The 18,025-nt window shown below is 41.5% G+C and overlaps 1 long non-coding RNA gene across 4 annotated transcripts; it reads left to right on the forward strand.

The window, feature by feature from the left end:
• Window positions 1-408: 408 nt before the first annotated feature.
• Window positions 409-7,016, forward strand: LOC108265138 (uncharacterized). Of its 4 annotated transcripts, none has more exons than XR_008396435.1 (6): window positions 409-451; window positions 527-728; window positions 815-935; window positions 1,262-1,286; window positions 6,587-6,662; window positions 6,873-7,016. It is a non-coding gene; the product is annotated as an uncharacterized LOC108265138 (long non-coding RNA). The 4 variants fall into 4 exon arrangements; XR_008396433.1 differs by having other exon boundaries at window positions 815-1,174; window positions 6,873-7,010; XR_001812625.3 differs by lacking the exon at window positions 6,587-6,662 and having other exon boundaries at window positions 815-1,174; window positions 6,873-7,007.
• The last annotated feature ends 11,009 nt before the right edge of the window (window positions 7,017-18,025 follow it).

Genomic DNA, 18,025 nt, shown 5'->3' on the forward strand with positions numbered 1-18,025 from the left:
AACTTACTGGAATCAAGAAGAGGTGAGAGTTCTCATGAAGTCTATGTACTACAGTCAACAAAAGGATATCAACAAAGGAGCAGACATTAAAGCCCTCATTGAAGAATGGCCATTTTTGTTTCAGGAGAGTGGCATGGAAGTCCACTTTAAAGAGCTCACAGGTATACCACGGATATGTGTCTTACAGGTTGACACAAAGCTACAAGTTATGAGAGGACATTGGAACGGACGCTCATAATATGTGATAGACTCATCCTATTTTGATGAAAGAGGAGCTCCTTTTTCATTATGTGTGTAGTGTGGGGTGTGTCGTGGTTAAAATGTCACCCGTATTAACCACGTGGCCAATGGGCTCTCTCCCTACCACAATATATAAGTGGTTGTTTATGCCTCCCAGAATGCGTCATGGTCGAAAACCCGCCCCTTCATTTCGTTGCTATGGACTACAGAGGTATGTGTTTTTAGCTTTGTTGCTTAGCTGTTCGATGCTAGCGTTGTCCATTTACCATGCGATTTACTTGTTTAGTGTGATGTTGGGCTACCGAGACTGTGTGCAGGTGTGATGTGCTGCTCACAATCAGTGCGGTGTGCCGTCAAGGCTCCCAACTGTGTAGCATGGTAGTTTAACGTAGCTCCGGTCGGAGCTCCAGCTGTTGCCATCAGAACTATTAAAGACGCTATCATGATTTTCGTATGTGCCATCGTGAGTATCATGTCATCGGATCATGGTAGGTAAATCGTTTAGTTCTGTTACTCAAGCTAAACTATCTTGCATGCTTTCCAAATTGAGGTTGTAACACCTGTTTGTTCTTAGGGTCCTCGATTTTGCATGCGTTAAGGCGGGCTGAGTCAGATGTGGTCGTTTCGGTATAGCTCCTCCCCTCACTCGCGGAGCCACGTTGCTGCATTGGGGCTGCTTTGGGCTGCTTCATTCGGTTTGGTTTTGCTGCTTGATGTTTTGATTTGTTTTTATTGTTTTATGTTGTTTTGTTTTGTTCTTTTGCTTTGTGTTGGTTACTGTCACTGAGATCAGCTTTCTTTAATTCAACTGTGTTGTAACAGTTTTTATCAGTTATGCTGATATTGCTATGTGGTAGTAGTAGTTTTGGTCAGCTTTGGTAAACTTGCTACCTGTAATCAGTTTGAGTGTGGGGTTATTTGTGCTTTTGTGGCAGTAAGTTTGTTTTTGTTTTATTTTATTCTTTTGTTTGTCTGCTTTTGAGCAGATTGTAATTGATGTGTTTTTGTTTTCTTCTTGTAGGAGCTGAGTGCTTCCTGAGGCTGTGGTGAGTTCTACCTTAGCCTTTACTTGAGGGTCGTTATTATTGCTGTGTGATAAGATTTTTGATAGAATTTTTTTTAAAAAGGGCAATAAAATATGGAGAATGAGAATTTAGTGAGAATAAGGGAAAGAACAGTCATGCTCTCTTCCTTATAGACAATGTCTCTTAAAAGTTAATTATAGCAAGGCCCAGGGCTTGACCAAAAAGAGGAAGTGCAACACACAGAACACACCCAAGAGCATGAACTCAACACACGCAAGCTTCAGCTTCCTCACAGATGACATGATGTTTTCTCCTAGGATTTCCCGATACTTCAATGAATAATTAAGTATCATTAAGCATCAGTAAGTAGGACGCATCATAAAGTTGGGCGCATCTTGACAAAACACAATGATGGCACTATGGAACAAAGCTGAAACTTTGTTCAGGGACCACAAAAGCAAGACAGTAATGATGTCTGCTTTCACTGATGTCCAGCTCAGTGCCAACACAGTGGCAATGAGAGTTTCATTGCTTTCTTCAGATGTGATGGGACAGTTAGAAAAGGACATGCAAAGGTGTAAATGGTTTTCATTTCAATGTGATGAATCAGTGGACTTGAGTGATACAGCCCAGTTGGTTGTTTTTTTGGTTTGTTTCATCCTCGGATGAAACCCCCAACTTCTCAGCCACCACTGAAATGGTCTCCTGTGCAATAGGCCCAATGGTAGAACGTTGGCTGCTGCTTTCATAAGCTCCAATAATCTCCCATAGAGACTGGAGCGGATGCCAAGATCCAACTTTATCTTGCTCAATGTTGATTGGATTGACCCTACGCATGTTGGGGATAGAAATGCCCTCATCGTAGTAGAATCCTTATAACCTCTAGAAAAGTTGTCCTCTGCACTGGAGAAAGCATACTTTTCTGAGGTTCAACCTGAGCCCCAAGCTCTTCATGTGGGCGAGGACAACATCTCGATGTTGAACTGCCAGTTCCTTGGATCGTGCTAGAATTAACCAGTTGTCCAGGTACTTTAGTTCACGGATGCCCTGGAGTCACAATGGAGCCAGAATGACATCCACACACTTGGATGGGATAAAGCTAGCGGAAAGGGAAGAACCCAATCTTGATATGCGTCGCCTCCAACGCAAACCCCAGGAACCTTTTGTGACTGGGCGATATTTCTATGTGGAAATATGCACCTTTTAGATCTATCATCACAAACCAGTCCACAAACTGAATATGTGGAATGATAAGTTTGGGCATCAGCATCTTGAACCTGTATGTCCGAAGAGTACAGTTCAGATGACGCAGATCTAAAATTGGCTGCATACTCCTATTTTTTGCGGACCAGGAAATAATGGCTGTTTTATGGCCCCTTTGTCCAAGAGGTCTCTTACTTCCTGTGCTAACGTTGGGCTCTGGTCTGTGCTGACTACGGTGGTGATCACACCTCTGAACTGGGGGTTCGAGCTCTGAACTGGACCCGGTAACCCTTTTATACGGTGGACAGAACTCATGGAGACACATTTGGCAGTAGTTTCCACACTGCTGGATGGTCTTTTAGTGACATTAACTATTCCACATTCTATTGGAGGGAAAGCATCAGATTTTCATTTCCCTGCGACAGCTCACTGACCAGAGAACACTGAAAAGTTGGGACAGCCTTGGCTAGGGGAGGCCCTACAGTAGCACTGGGGGCTAGCACTGGGGCCTAGTAGCACGACTGCGGCCGCCCGGTTCCCCTGGCTGTCTGTGGGGGTTGGCAGGCTGCCATACTCACCTTCTGTGTCTCCCTCGCACTATCGCTGGCCTGGGCTCCACTCCTGGATGCCCAGGTGAACTCGACACAACAGGGAAGGAACTGGCTGAATGCCGCCATATGTCGAGCTCACTCAGCAGGTCTGCTTGGTAGGTCTGCAACACTGTCATTGTCTGCAGTGACCCACAAGCAAGACTACTACTACATAGGCCTTGCCCACCTAAATTACCTGCTGTCAATGGAGAGAGGTAGCTTGCAAGTGCCTCCTCCAGCTTCAGCACACCTTAATAGCCATGCCATTCATTCCCCGCAATGGCTGAATAATTCAACATTGTGGCGTTATAAATTCAGCTTATGCATGGTTTTCCCCAAGAAGAAGGATATTTTGTAATGCACTTCTGGAAAAAAGGTTTTCTGCAGTGTGATGGATTTACTTTCACTGGGGAGAAAAAAGCTCATCCAGCCTTAGTAATCACTTCAAGCAGCTCTTTATATGTCTGCTCTCAGTTTTTAGCACACCCTTCTGGCCCCTTGGAGTCAGAGAGGAATTATTACTATTATTTTTGTGTGTGTCTTTTTTTTTTTTTTTTGGCTTTCCATAGCAGAAGGTGGAGTAGCGACACGAGCTCCAAAATCCAGCGGAGAGCTGGACACGGAAGACAGAGCAAGAGATAGAGCAGCGCTCGTTTCCGGTTCTTCTTCCAGATCCATATGAGATCCCCGGACCTGAGACAGCTTGCTGCCTTGTCAGCGGCCGACCCAGATTTGAGAGGCTCTGAAACCCAACTCACTTTGACTTCTGAGAAAAGAGTGAGTCACGAGCGAACTGCCTAATTGTAAGGCACTACAATGCACACAGTCAGACCTCTCGAGGCTGCCATGGCGTGCTCCAGGCTAGACACTTCACACAGAAATTGTGCAGTCTTCCCCGTGATGAAACGGGAGCAAGGAGTAACAAACTTCCTGAACTGTCTCAGGCATATTTTTCTCCCTTTTTTTTTTTTTTTTTTAAAAAAAAAAGGGACAGAAAAGAAACGAGATTTTTCTCTTTTTTTTTCAGAAAAGATAGAGAGGAAATTAAGAGTCTTTTTGCGAGTGTTACTCAAACGACTTGCAGTCTCACTGAAGATAATAAGGCTGACGGCAGACGCACTTAATTGCCACATCACCTGGTCACGACAGGCCTATAAATAGGTATGATTTTACACAAACTTCAGATACCAGTCATGCGTGAGGGCGCTTCCCACAATGAGCTAACTCAACGTGGAGTTCCCTTTGAAAGGGAACATGCTTGTTTGAAACAAAATATATTGAAAGTCAATGCTTGAAAGCATTTTGTATCTGCACTCAGGGATATATTTCAAGATGAGAAAACAAATTCCACAAGTGTTTAAAAGATGATGCTTGAGCGTCATCCAATCAAAATACAATGTGAGCTTTCGCTCCAAATGGGCAAGAGTTTGATTGGTTAATACTCTTCCCATGCCGCACAAATTAATGTTTCCCAATCTCGCATTTTAGCATTGGCAGTGGCTTTTCGGAGCTCACCTCTGAATCAGTCTGGGGTAGGGGAAATTTAGGTCAATGTACAATGCACTCACTGACAAAAACTTTCTCTCTGCCCAGAGAAGAATTAGTTGTGCCTGCCAGAACTGGGGGTGAGAACGTAACCCTGCCTGGTGGTTTATATATGAGACCACCGCTGTATTGTCTGTCACAACCAACACATGTTGACCTCTCAACTGAGGAAAAAATAATTCCAATGCTAGGAATACGGCCCGCATTTCTAGCCAGTTTATATACCACACTAAAAGAGGGCTGCTCCTGAGACTGTGAGCTGGATGGCCAGCTAAGACCGGACCATAGCCTATGAGGGAGACATCTGTTATTACCGTCTTGTGATAAGGTGACACCCCTAGAGTGTGACTCGAGGCTAGAAACTGAGGACACCTCCAGATTTTCAGAGCACATAGGCATCGCCACATGACACTGATTACTCTCAGGGGTTTCATCCTTGGATGAAACCCATGACTTTTCAGCCTTCACTGAAATGTGTCTCATGTGCAGTAGGCCCACTGGTATGACATTGGCTGCTGCTGCCATAAGTCACAACTGTCTCTGTAGAGACTGGACGGGATGCCCAGACCCAGCTTTATCTTGCTCAATGTTGACAACAACAGTAATGGCTCTGTGTTGAGTTATTTTGAGGGGACAGCAAATTTACACTGTTACACAAGCTGTACACTCACTACTTTACATTGTAGCAAAGTGTCATTTCTTCAGTGTTGTCACATGAAAAGATAAAATGAAATATTTACAAAAATGTGAGGTGTGTACTCACTTTTGTGACATACTGTGTATATGTGTGTATATATATATATTTTTAGGGATGCACTGAAATGAAAATTCTTGGCCGAAGCCGAAACCGGATATAATGAAAAACTTGGCTGAAAGCCGAAGGCCGAATACCGAACACGTTTTTTCGTGTTTTTTTCCATTTATTTTCCATTTTTTTCACCTTTACATAAATTAAATAGTCAAAATGTGCTTTTTACTATTTTGTCTAGCTTTTCAAAGTAAAAATCAATTACAAAAACTACTATTTCAAAATATTTATTTAACACTGAACATTTTTTTTTCATTCCATCAGGCATAGGCTACCAACAAGGCACAATATAACTTTAAATAAATACATGAGTAAAATAAAAATATTTTGATGTGGTCATCTTTGAGCCCCCCTTGAATAGCCTATGTTAGGCCTATAACTGACTGCTGAAAGAATGCCTATGTTTCACGATTTGGATTTGTTTGCTTATCTCTCGTATAATAAAGCTTATCTACACTTGCATCCATCCTAACCTCCATTAAGTAACAATATGGTTCAAGTGCTCAAGCTTTTCTTTAAAAATTTCACAGAATAGTTGTTGAACATTTTGTGTGAAAATATGCATAGATATTTGTAAAAAGTATCTGTATTTCAGCTGCAAACTTGGATGCCACAGGTTCAGATGAGGGCAGGTAGAGTGTTAATGAAGGGGATCATGATCCACCATCATGATCAGAACCAGAACCAAGCAGTTCTTCTGGCTGAGAAGGACCTGATTGTATGCTACTGTTTTCATACTGCAATTGTAATGGGTTGCAGTAAATGCATCAGACTTTTGGATCAACAATTAGGTAGTTCCTGTTTGTTTGTCTTGATGACATTGGGTTTATGAAAGTGTTGGGGCATTCACCCTGGTATTATTTTTATTTGCTTCTTTCCAGTTATTTCCCAGTCAAAGCAAAGGGTTCTGTCCAGCCATCAAAGAATTATTCTGATCCCCTTTGTTTTCCTTTTTTTCATAAATATTGTATTATATTTGTATTTTTTTATATAACATTTAAAAAATATTTTGTTATATTGACTGTAGCATTTCAGGTGAACTGAATACAGATTAATACAATTATATTAACATTGTGCTTACATATACTTTTGCAATCACTAACATATGTTTAAAAAGAGATTTCATTATTGTGAAATTTTGTTTGTAAAATCTTATATATTTTTATTTACACTAGATCAAACTCGCATTACCCAGAGTGGCAGTCTTCTGAAAAAGAAGACATAATTAAACCTCGGAAGCACTCCGTACAGGTCCCACCAGCTCCACCAACACCACCAGCTTCTTCTATACTAAACTAATAAACTAATCAAGAAAGCTGACAATTACTTATAAACATTGGTTTTAGGCTTTCATGTATAACTGTTGCATTAGTTGCACAAGTTAAAGTAAACTAATTCTGCTACACAAATGAAACAAAATACATCTCTCTCTCTCTCTCTCTCTCTCTCTCTCTCTCTCAGATAGCAGATATCCACTGGTGCCCCTGAGGGATTGATTCATACTTATTGTGGTTCTCTGTTCTGTTTAATAAAAAGAATTCAGTATTAAATCCACATGCTCAATTTTGCACTCAAATTTCTATCTTTTCTTCATGTTTTCTTTTAATCTGGCTGTGAATAAATGTAAATATTCAAAGTTTTAGTTAATCTTACTTTATTACTGCTACTTTCAACAAATGTGATTATTCTGCATATGCATTAATAGTAATGTTGTGGTATACTGCAGGTGCAAAGTAGGACCTAACAAATTTTGGTATTTTTTAAGGACGCACAGAGCATACCCACAGGGCAGGTGCCCATAGTAAGCCTACAGTGTGCATGGGGGTGCAATGGGTCCTACAGTATAGGGGCCCAATGAACCCCAAAACCCAGATGGTGAGTCAGTTCTAATTAAACAAGCATGCTGTACTTAATCTTACAGAATCATGTAGTTCTTACAGTAAAAGTCTTTAAACAAACATGTTTAAATTATTTTCAGATGTACAATGATTTTTACAGTGAAATTCTGTATGTTACGGAACAGAGGGATAAACAGGAAGTAAGTGCAGGAGCACTGTCTTTATTAATAAATCAATGAAACAAACAAGCAAACACGGGAACGCGGTCTATACGGAGTTAGCGAGAAAACATGGGACTAGAGTCGAGGCAGGAAACAGGACATGAAAACAAAGACCGCTTTGCATGCTAAACTTAGATGCGACACCGTTAAGACTGATGCTTCTCACACAGGTATCTCAACTACAAATAATATCGCGCGACGTGCGCATAGACCCGAGGGGTTTAAATACCCAATATAATTCATCTAAACCAAAGACACCTGGATTAAATCAAGGACATCCTCAAACAGAAACTAGAACTCGGACAGAAAGCGAATGAAAACGAAACAAAGTCACGTGACCAGTCCGGAGCCGTGCCACAGTGCCCTCTGCTGACCGTGGTGTAACACTACAATAGTACAGTATGACGTGCTTTTTACATTTACATGTAAATAGAGCAGCCTTTAATTGTGAAATGTGTTGCTGTACTGTTAAAAAGAAACATCCCTACCATAATTTTTACCATGTAATAAGTTTCCAGTAACCGCTACCTAATTTTACTGTAGATTTTACAGTTTTCTTTTAAGTGTACTGAAACTAATAAATATCTGTACCATGTTATTTACAGTAGATTTCTGGCAACCACAGCTGCCAGTTTTTGCTGTAAACTTAACAAGATTTTTTTTTTTTTTTTTTTTTTTTTAACAGTGGTACTATACAGTTGTAGAAGAGTAATGATTTATAATTTCATGATTTGGTCTCACCCAGAAGAGGATGGGTTCCCTTTTGAGTCAACTCTTGTCACCTTGGTGAGTTTTTCATTGCCACTATTGCCTCTGGCTTGCTTATTAGAGGTAAATGTGAATCTACAGTATATCTGTATTTAGATATCTGTAATCTGTTTTGTCTATTGTTAAAAGCACTATATAAATAAAATAGAATAGAATTGGATTGAAGGCCCTATTAAGTTATTCCAGGGGATATGTACACTTCAAAATATGCTAAATAACATGAATATGAAATAACATTTGAACATTGAAAATTTGAACATGTGAATTATTTTTCATTGTCAGTATGGAAAGATAATGTCAATAATAGACATGCTTATATTATTGATCTACTTAAAATAAATATGATGTATAATTACATACCACATGTTCAACATCTTCTGCACCTTGTGGTGCAATGATTGATTTTCTCTGATAATTTGAACCAAGTCATTTGACCCAGATACTTTTTTGGCTTAAATGAGCAATGAGCAATGCTGAGCAATGCTTCTTTATGTGTTTGTTTGTATGTATCTCACTACTGCTTTATTAAATCCATTCAAATTTCATTGCAATTTACTTTGGCTACTACTTAAGTTTTTTAAACTGCAAGGAAAATATACACTTATTGTTACTCTTGAGGGTCAATCTTACTTAGTTGCAGTTCACTTGGCATGGTTGGATGGAATTGGTGCATACTTTAATTGAAAAAAAAAGTATAAATATGTATGACGTTTATAAAAAGAGAGAAGGAAGACAGAAACTCATTATTATGGTTCACCTTATTCATTAAGTAAAACATAAAATAAAATATGTTTAATAGGTTTGTCATAAAGTTTTTTTTTTTTTAAATGGCAATTTTGACCTTTAATAGGGCAATGTATCCTGGAAAATACAACAATGCTGTCAAACAGATGGCGTAGTTTGCTTCATAAAGAGCCATTGGAAAGTAGCAAATTTTATGTTTTAAATTATGAATTTTATTTCTCAGGCTTACAAATTTACTGAAAATGAACGAATGTTTGAATAAATTACAAATAATTAAATTTTAAAGGGCCACATACATTATTTGATATAGTTTAATGAATAATTTTGGCAATTTTGACTCAGTGGGTTTGAAAACTTCATTTTGAATTACTTTATGCGAAAACACACTCACTGAGCCATTAATTAATGTCAGGTCATTAAAAATAGTAAAGATTTTTGAAATAAAAAATTGCTTCATATTCAACCAAATCAGCAGTTTTAACTTGCAGTATATCAAGTTAGGGTTGTACCCTACCAAAAATTTGTCATAAATAACTTTGCAAGTTTCCAGAGGACATAAGGTGGAGGAATAAGGTAAACTCACACTGTGTTTATTAAAGGAAAAGCAAACATACATACAAACAAGCAAAATATTACAGATGTGTTGTTCTCTTTGTTACAGATGCTCCACTATGTATGCTTCCTCAATTATCAGTTGTAGGGATGCACTGAACCCAAGGCTGTCTTGATATTGGTCTTAATGTTGCTTAGCATTTTCCATGAGATATCGAAACAAAGCAGTATTAGGGATCTTGTGTGTGTGTGTGTGTGTGTGTGTGTGTGTGTGTGTGTGTGTGTGTGTGTGTGATTGACTCATCTGATGATTCTATCAGGTTGGCTAGTCTGTTGTGCCACAGATTCTCCAATCTCAGTCTGTTGCCCAGGAACCCCACTGATGGTCACCTGCTACAGTGTGGGTCCCCCTGACCAGGGGCACCAGAGTGGGTGGTCTGCACTTGAACAGGCCTTTCCCAAACCGACTGCTGCCACCAGGGTGTTGTTGTCAGCCAGGTTAAAAATAAATGTTTTAAACAAAACCTTTTTACTAACTCAAAGAAGGAAAAATCCTACAAACATGGTGTTCATATACAGCTTTGAATCACTACCAATTCTGTTATAGTAGTTCACAGTTATAGCTGTTGGTTTTGATTAGAGATAACATGACTACTCAACATGTGAATGGAGCAATATATAATGTTTAGCATGGTGGACAAAGGTTTGTGGACACCCAACCATCACACCCATACGTAAGACTTTATATGTCTTTGTATGCTCTAGTATTAAAAAATTTCCTTCACTGGAACTGGGGGGCCAAGCCCAAATAAGTTCCAGCATGACAATACCCCTGTGCACAGAGCGTGGACCATGAATAGTAAATGGTCTGCATATATATTATATATATATATATATATATATATAGCGCTTTTTAAACCTTAGCTGTTCCAAAGCGCTTTACACTGTGTCTCATTCACCCGTTCACACAAACACACACACACACACACATTAATGGTGGCAGAGCTGCCATGCAAGGCACTAACTTTTTTTTCCATTGGGAGCATCGGGAGTTCAGTGACTTGCCCAAGGACACTTTGATTACCTTACAATTAGTGGACAACCCACTCTACCACCTGAGCCACAGCCGCCCATGAAGGCGTGGTTTGCCAAGGTTGGTGTGGAAGAACTTCAGTAGCCTTCACAGAGCCCTGACCTCAACTCCACTGAACACCTTTGGCATGAATTGGAACACTGACTGTGTGCCAGGCCTCTTCGATTGAAATCAGTGCCTGACCTCACTAGTGCTCCTGTGTTGGGATGGGGAAATCCCCCGAGCCACCTTCCAAAATCTTGGTATTAAAAAGGTTATTGATGAAACGTTTCATTTGACTATTTTAATGTGTTTTTAATGTGTTTTGAAACTCATAAGTGAAAAACGTGTGATCACTAATATCAACATCTTTGATTTTAAACAGTTTGATAGATGTGGCAAATGAATTATTTCATCTAAGGATGCTGTCACAGTTGACATTAGAGGTGATATACTTAGTTTGTCATTGCACATTCAGTCAATGGGACCATCGAATTGCAGTCTTTTCTGACCATGCTCGAAAATGCTATTCAGAGTAAACATGAAATTTTTACAGGGAATACCCTGTAAACCAAATAGTCTGATCACTTCATGGTACCGTAGCGAGATGGAAAGTAGGTGAAATGTTCATTTCAGAAGTTGTTCAGAAAAAATTTGACATCTATACATCTTTCAAAACAGAGATAACATATGCTTTGCATTATGCGTTACTCAACTTTGAAACCCTGAAAAAAAAAAAACGATTTTCAAATTGAAAAGTTTGCTAAACAAATCAACATGATATCGGATTACCTGAAAACACAGCAGTCACCTTTGCTGATGTATCAAAATTTGAGAAACATGTGAACTGTAAAATCATAATCATATGCTGCTCTAACAACAAAGCCGGATACTCTTTCTTTCAAACCAGCAAGACACCCCATGAAAAAAACATTTACATGTTTTTACATGACAACCCACTATTATTGGGTTAAAAGCATTACTAGTCGTTTGGGGTCTAGTTATGTCTTTTGTTTCTGTCACTCAAGGTTTGATGACACAAATGTGAATTTAGCTATAACTTTTGTTGTGATCCTGATTGTTATAAACACCGTAAAAATGTATCTAAGTGCCCAGATTGCCAGAGATTATGTAGATCACAATATTGTTTTGAGAAACATCCCGGCTAAGAGGGAATGTTCTCAGAACTTTGGCTTACGTTCTCTAAAAGTTCTCTCAGTTATTTAAAAAATGTTCTTGCAGTAATGTTAGTAGAACGTTTTTCAATGTTATATGTCTTTGGTAAACATTCTTAAAATGTTAGCATAAAAAACCTTCTTCTTACATTTAATACATTTTTTTTTCAAATGTCATGATATAAAATTTGTCATAAATTTAGTTTAAAAAAAAACCAAATGATGTAGAGCAGAGTAAGGCAATTGATAAATAAACACAACCCCAATTCTAAAAAAAACTGGGACAGTATGGAAAATGCAAAAGACCCCCCCCCCCCCCAAAAAAAAAAAAAAAAAAAAAACGAAAAGAGTCGTTTGAAAATTCAATTCACCCTGTACTATATTGGAAAAACATTATTAACACATCATTTGATTTTTTTTTACTTTTTGAATTGAATTTATTTTTTAAAATATACATTCATTTCAAATCTGATGACTGCAACACACTCCAAAAAAGTTGGGACAGTCGACTGTTTACCCCTGTGTAACATGATCTTTTCTTTTAATAATGCTTATTAAGGATTTGGGCACTGAAGAGGCCAGTTGGTTAAGTTTAGCAAGCAAAAGCTTTTCAGGTAAGTAAATCAGCTAGCTAGATTAGCTAGGAATGTCTCGCGCCCACACAGATTTCTCTGCTAGAGATGGGGAAATGAAGACTCAAAAAGCACTTAAGCTTTCCCCTGACTGTTCCATGAAAAGATTCAAAGCTTCCAGAGTGTAGAAAACAGCGCCATCTTGTGGTTACTAAAAAATAAATCAGCCAAAAGCCTGTGGACAAATCTCCGTTGGATGAAACAGTCACCACACACTCCATAGATAGTTTCAATATTATGCACCCAAATAAAAGCCTAACAGGTGTGTGTTGAATTTCTCCCTCTGATAAATTCATTTACCCATTAAAGTGTGCCAATAAATGCCGGTATGAACTAATATAATTCAATATGATGTAACAGAAGAATAAGGTACACATGTATGACTAACAAAGTTGCATATGGCAAGTATTTTGCCTGTAATTATTTGCATTATTCATATTACTTGCATGGCTGGGTATTTAAAAATGTAATTGAATAAGTTTTAATGAAAATCATTAATTTTGACAGACAAAACAATACATTTATATAAAGTGTTGGACTAAAATGTGAATAAGGACACTGTGTGATGGGATCATCTGGTTATTAAATGTGCTCATGAGACTTGGCAGTGATAGTTCTTGTGTAACTGTGGGAATGACAGAAAGGTGACAATGAAGTTTTTAATTATTTTTATTGAGAAATAAGAGCTGTTTTTCAGTGTTGACCGAGTCTATTTCTCCTCTTTGACAGTACTGCCCCACCTTAGAGAACACTTTCACATGATACACAGGGGGCCAGTGTACAAAGAAACTGCAATATCAACATGTATAAGTTACCAAAACAAAACCAAACGTGCAAAGATTCACCAAGGAAAAAAAAACACAATAACAAATAATTTGTGACAAATAATTAGTGATGATTTAAATGTAACATACTGATTATCCAACTTTCAAAGTACAGTACTCCTCACAAGCCAACCAACCAGACTGAGCCAACGAGGACTGGTAAAGTAAGATCTGGGGTTTGAACACACTGACATGCAAAGTGAATCACATGGGACAGAATGTGAGGCTTCATTTGTTGTCGTTCACGTGACTCTGCAACCAATACACGCCCTGATACAGGGCTTCACTGGAGATTGTGTTGCGCAAGACAGGAGTAGAGCCAGAAGTGTGCCACTCTGGAAACTGGAACAATCTGGCGATGAGTGGCTGAATGACTGGGGTTTATATACGCAGTTGATAAGGTGTGTATGATTGGAAACAGGTGCGTCTGATGAGGCACGGGAGGTGGAGCGCCATGCCCAGGGAGACACACACACACACACACACACACACACACAGTCTTTAATTGCTTTTCTCAAAATCCTTCTTGTAAAAGGGGTAAATATCTCTACTCTAGAGTGGCTTTGTAGTATATGCTAACCTTATGTTCATAAATCCCAATTGTGAACTGAATTAATGAATTATTATCCCAATAGAATGGAACTGAAACGTAAAGTATGTGAGGATGAGAGCTAGATATATACTGAATTACAATTTGCTCAACAGGGATTGAGTCTCCATATCTGGATCACAACAGTGGCAGTTAGGGCAATGTCCAAACAAACTACAAAACCAATTTCAAGAATTTCAAAAGAACCAATTTCAAAGATAGATTCCTAGTTCTAATTATACACTCGGGCTGAACACACTGCAAAAAGTGCACACAAACAAGCACACTTTCATTACTTTGTGAACAACAAAAATAAATCTCAAAGTTTTGTCACCCAGCTCAAATCAGATGCTCACACACACACACACACACGCACACAGGGGCTTCGTTCACGTAAACATACACTTACATTTACATTTATTCATTTAGCAGACGCTTTTATCCAAAGTGTCTTACAAATGAGGAAACACTTGCTCATGCGACATTCACAGTGTCTCCAAAACAAATTTTTAGAACTCATCAATCACACTTCGTTCTCAGGGAACAGGGTTACATGTGTAACCCTGACGTTCCCCTTCAAAGGGAACTTCGACGTTGCATTTAGCATAACAGTATGGGAACGGGAATACCCACTCCGTCATACCGAGGGTACGGCCAATTCAAGCCTGAGGGTTGCTGCAATACACTCAAGCCCGGGGTGGAATGAATATCCAGGCGGTAATAATGAATGAATGTGTGTGGCGTAGACCATCCTGCAGCAGCACACACATCCCACAAGGATACCCCTTTGGACAAAGCCTTCGAGGAGGCGACCGCCCTAGTGGAATGAGCTCTTATACCCAGAGGCGTGGCGAGACCGTGCGCCTCGTAAGACATAGAGATTGCATCCACTATCCAATTAGAGATGCGCAGCTTTGACACAGCATTACCTTTACTGTCGCCGCCAAAGCAGACCAGCAGCTGCTCCGACTTACGGTGACCATAAGTACAGAGAGCTCTTACTGGACACAGCAGGTGCATCCTCTCTTGTTCCGGTGTGAGGAACGGAGGAGGGTAGAAAGCCTGCAACACTACAGGGTGGGAAGCTGATGTAGGCACTTTAGGAATATAATCCGGCCTAGGATACAGGAAGGCCTTGGCTAATCCAGGGCCAAAGTCAAGGCAGGAAGGGGCAACAGAGAGAGCTTGTAGATCTCCCACTCGCTTGAGAGATGTCAGGGCCAGTAGAAGAGTTACATTTAGAGTCAGAAGCTTCTCAGAGGCTGACTCTAAGGGCTCAAATAGGGCCCCTGACAGACCTTCCAAGACCACAGAAAGGTCCCAGGAAGGTATTCGCGGCCTGCAGATGGGCCTCAGCTGTCTGACACCATGCATGAACCTCGATGTTAGAGGATGTTGCCCCACAGAGGCTGCATCAACAGGGGCATGGCCGGCTGAAACAGTGGCCACGTAAACCCTGATTGTAGATGGAGCCAACCCTGCTGAGAAATGTTCTTGTAAACTCCAGGACTATAGCTATTGCGCAGTTCACTGGGTCTAGCTGATGTTCCTCACACCAAAAGACAAAAAGCTGCCACTTGAGCACATACAATTTCCTTGTGGATGTTGCTATAGTGTTTAACATGGTCTCTACAACCTCAGTTGTGAGACCAGAATCTATGAGCTGGTGCCCCTCAAGGGCCAGACCCACAGTTTCCATAGTTCTGGCCGAGGGTGATAAATCAGCCCTCCAGCTTGAGACAGTAGATCCCTGCGGATAGGAATCTCCCAAGGAGTACCGTTGAGCAGGGAAATTATCTCTGAGAACCATATTTGCTCTGGCCAATAAGGTGCTACTAGTAGCAGACATAGACGGTCTTGGCGAACTCTCGCTAGAACTTGTGGCAGCAGAGCGATCGGGGGAAAAGCATATAGACGTGACCTTGGCCACGTGTGCACCATGACGTCCAGCCCCAATGGTGCGGGAGGAGTGAGGGCGAACCACAGTGGGCAGTGTGTTGTCTCCTCGGAGGCGAACACATCCACTTCCGCTTGTCCGAACCTGTGCCATATGGACTCCACTACTTGTGGATGGAGCCTCCAACCCCTGGGCCTTAGCCCTGCCTCAACAGGATGTCTGCCCCTACATTCCGGCTGCCCAGAATGTACATTGCACTCACTGACTAGAACTTTCCCTCTGCCCAGAGAAAGATTAGTTGTGGCTGCCTGAACAGGGGGTGTGAACGTAACCCTCCCTGGTGGTTGATATATGAGACCACCGCTGTGTTGTCTGACACAACTAGCACATGGTGACCTCTCAACTGAGGAAGAAAGAATTTCAGTTCTAGGAATATGGCCCACATCTCTAGGCGATTTATATGTCACTCCAGATGAGGGCTGCTCCAAAGACCATGAGCTGGACAGCCATTTAAGAATGTACCCCAGCCCATGAGGGACGCGTCGGTCATTACCGTCTTGCGGTAAGAGAGGCCCCTAGAGTGTGACCCGAGGCTAGAAACTGCGGGAACCTCCAAATACTCAGAGCACGTAGGCATCACCGTGTGACACTGATTACTCTCAGAGGTTTCATCCTCGGATGAAACCCCCGACTTTTCAGCCACCACTGAAATTGTCTCATGTGCAATAGGCCCAACGGTATGACGTTGGCTGCTGCTGCCATAAGGCCCAACAGTCCCTCGTAGAGACTGGAGGGGATGCCCAGACCTAGCTTTATCTTGCTCAAAGTTGATAGGATCGATCCTACGCATGTTGGGGATAGAAACGCCCTCATCGTAGTAGAATCCCATATAACCCCTAGTAAAGTTGTCCTCTGCACTGGAGAAAACATACTTTTCTTGAGGTTCCACCTGAGCCCCAAGCACCTCATGTGGGCGAGAACAACATCTCGATGTTGAACCGCCGTTCCCTGGATCGTGCTAGAATTAACCAGTCATCCAGGTAGTTTAGTACACGGATGCCCTGGAGTCGCAAGGGAGCCAGAGCAGCATCCATGCACTTTGTGAAGGTGCGAGGGGATAAAGCTAGCCCGAAGGGAAGAACCCGAAATTGGTGTTGTCTCCAAACGCAAACCTCAGGAACTTCCTGTGCCTGGGCAATATTCCTATGTGGAAATATGCATCTTTCAGACCTATCGTCACAAACCAGTCCTCTGACTGAATCCGTGGCATGATAACGTTGAGCGTCAGCATTTTGAACCTCTATGTCCGAAGAGTACGGTTCAGATGACGCAGATCTAAAATTGGCCGCATACTCCCATCTTTTTTGCGGACCAGGAAATAACAGCTGTAAAAACCTCCCTCCCTTAGGGAACGGGGTATATGTTCTATGGCCCCTTTGTCCAAAAGGGAACTTACTTCCTGCGCTAACATTGGGCTCTGCTCTGTGTTGACAACTGTGGTGAGCACATCTCTATTCCTGAGCTCTGAACTGGACCCGGTAACCCTTTTCTATTGTAGACAAAACCCATGGAGACACATTTGGCAGTAGTTTCCACGCTGCCAAATGGTCTTTCAGTGATGTTAGCTTTTCCACATTTCGGAGGGAGAGCATCAGATTTCCGTTGCCCTGTGACAGCTCCCTGACCAGAGAAGGCTGAAAACGTGGGATGGCCTTGGCCAGGGCAGGCCCTACAGTAGCACATGGGGCCAACTGCCCTAACAACCTCATGTCCCCTGACACGTCCCTCCGTGGCCCATCAGGACCGTTCCTTCCTTGCCTGCTTTGCTTTTATGATCATTCTTAGATCAGGCCTCTTAGCAGGCTGTGGCCCCCTGGCTTTCTGTGGGGGGAGACGGGCTGCCACACTTGCCTTCTTTGCCTCCCTCCACACTAGCACTGGCCCGGGCTCCACTCATGGAGGTATGGGCGAACTCGACATGACAGGGAAGGAACTGGCTGAATGCTGCCGTTTGCTGTTTTGCCTCACGAAACCTGTCAGTGATAGCATTAACTGTGCCGCCAAACAGGCCGGAAGGTTAAACAGGTGCATTCAGCAAGGAGACCTTATCTTTGTCCCCCATCCCTGAGAGGTCGAGCCATAGGTTCCTCGGAGTCAGCGAGGGTGTTTTGGCTTTCCATAGGGGAAGGAGGAGTTGCGACGCGACCTCCAAAGTCAGGCGGAGAGCCGGCCCTGGAAGACAGAGCAAGAGATAGCGCAGCACTCATCTCCGGCTCCTCTTCCAAATCCATACGAGAACCCC

This window comes from Ictalurus punctatus, chromosome 5, assembly GCF_001660625.3.
Source record: "Ictalurus punctatus breed USDA103 chromosome 5, Coco_2.0, whole genome shotgun sequence".
Classification (NCBI taxonomy): domain Eukaryota; kingdom Metazoa; phylum Chordata; class Actinopteri; order Siluriformes; family Ictaluridae; genus Ictalurus; species Ictalurus punctatus.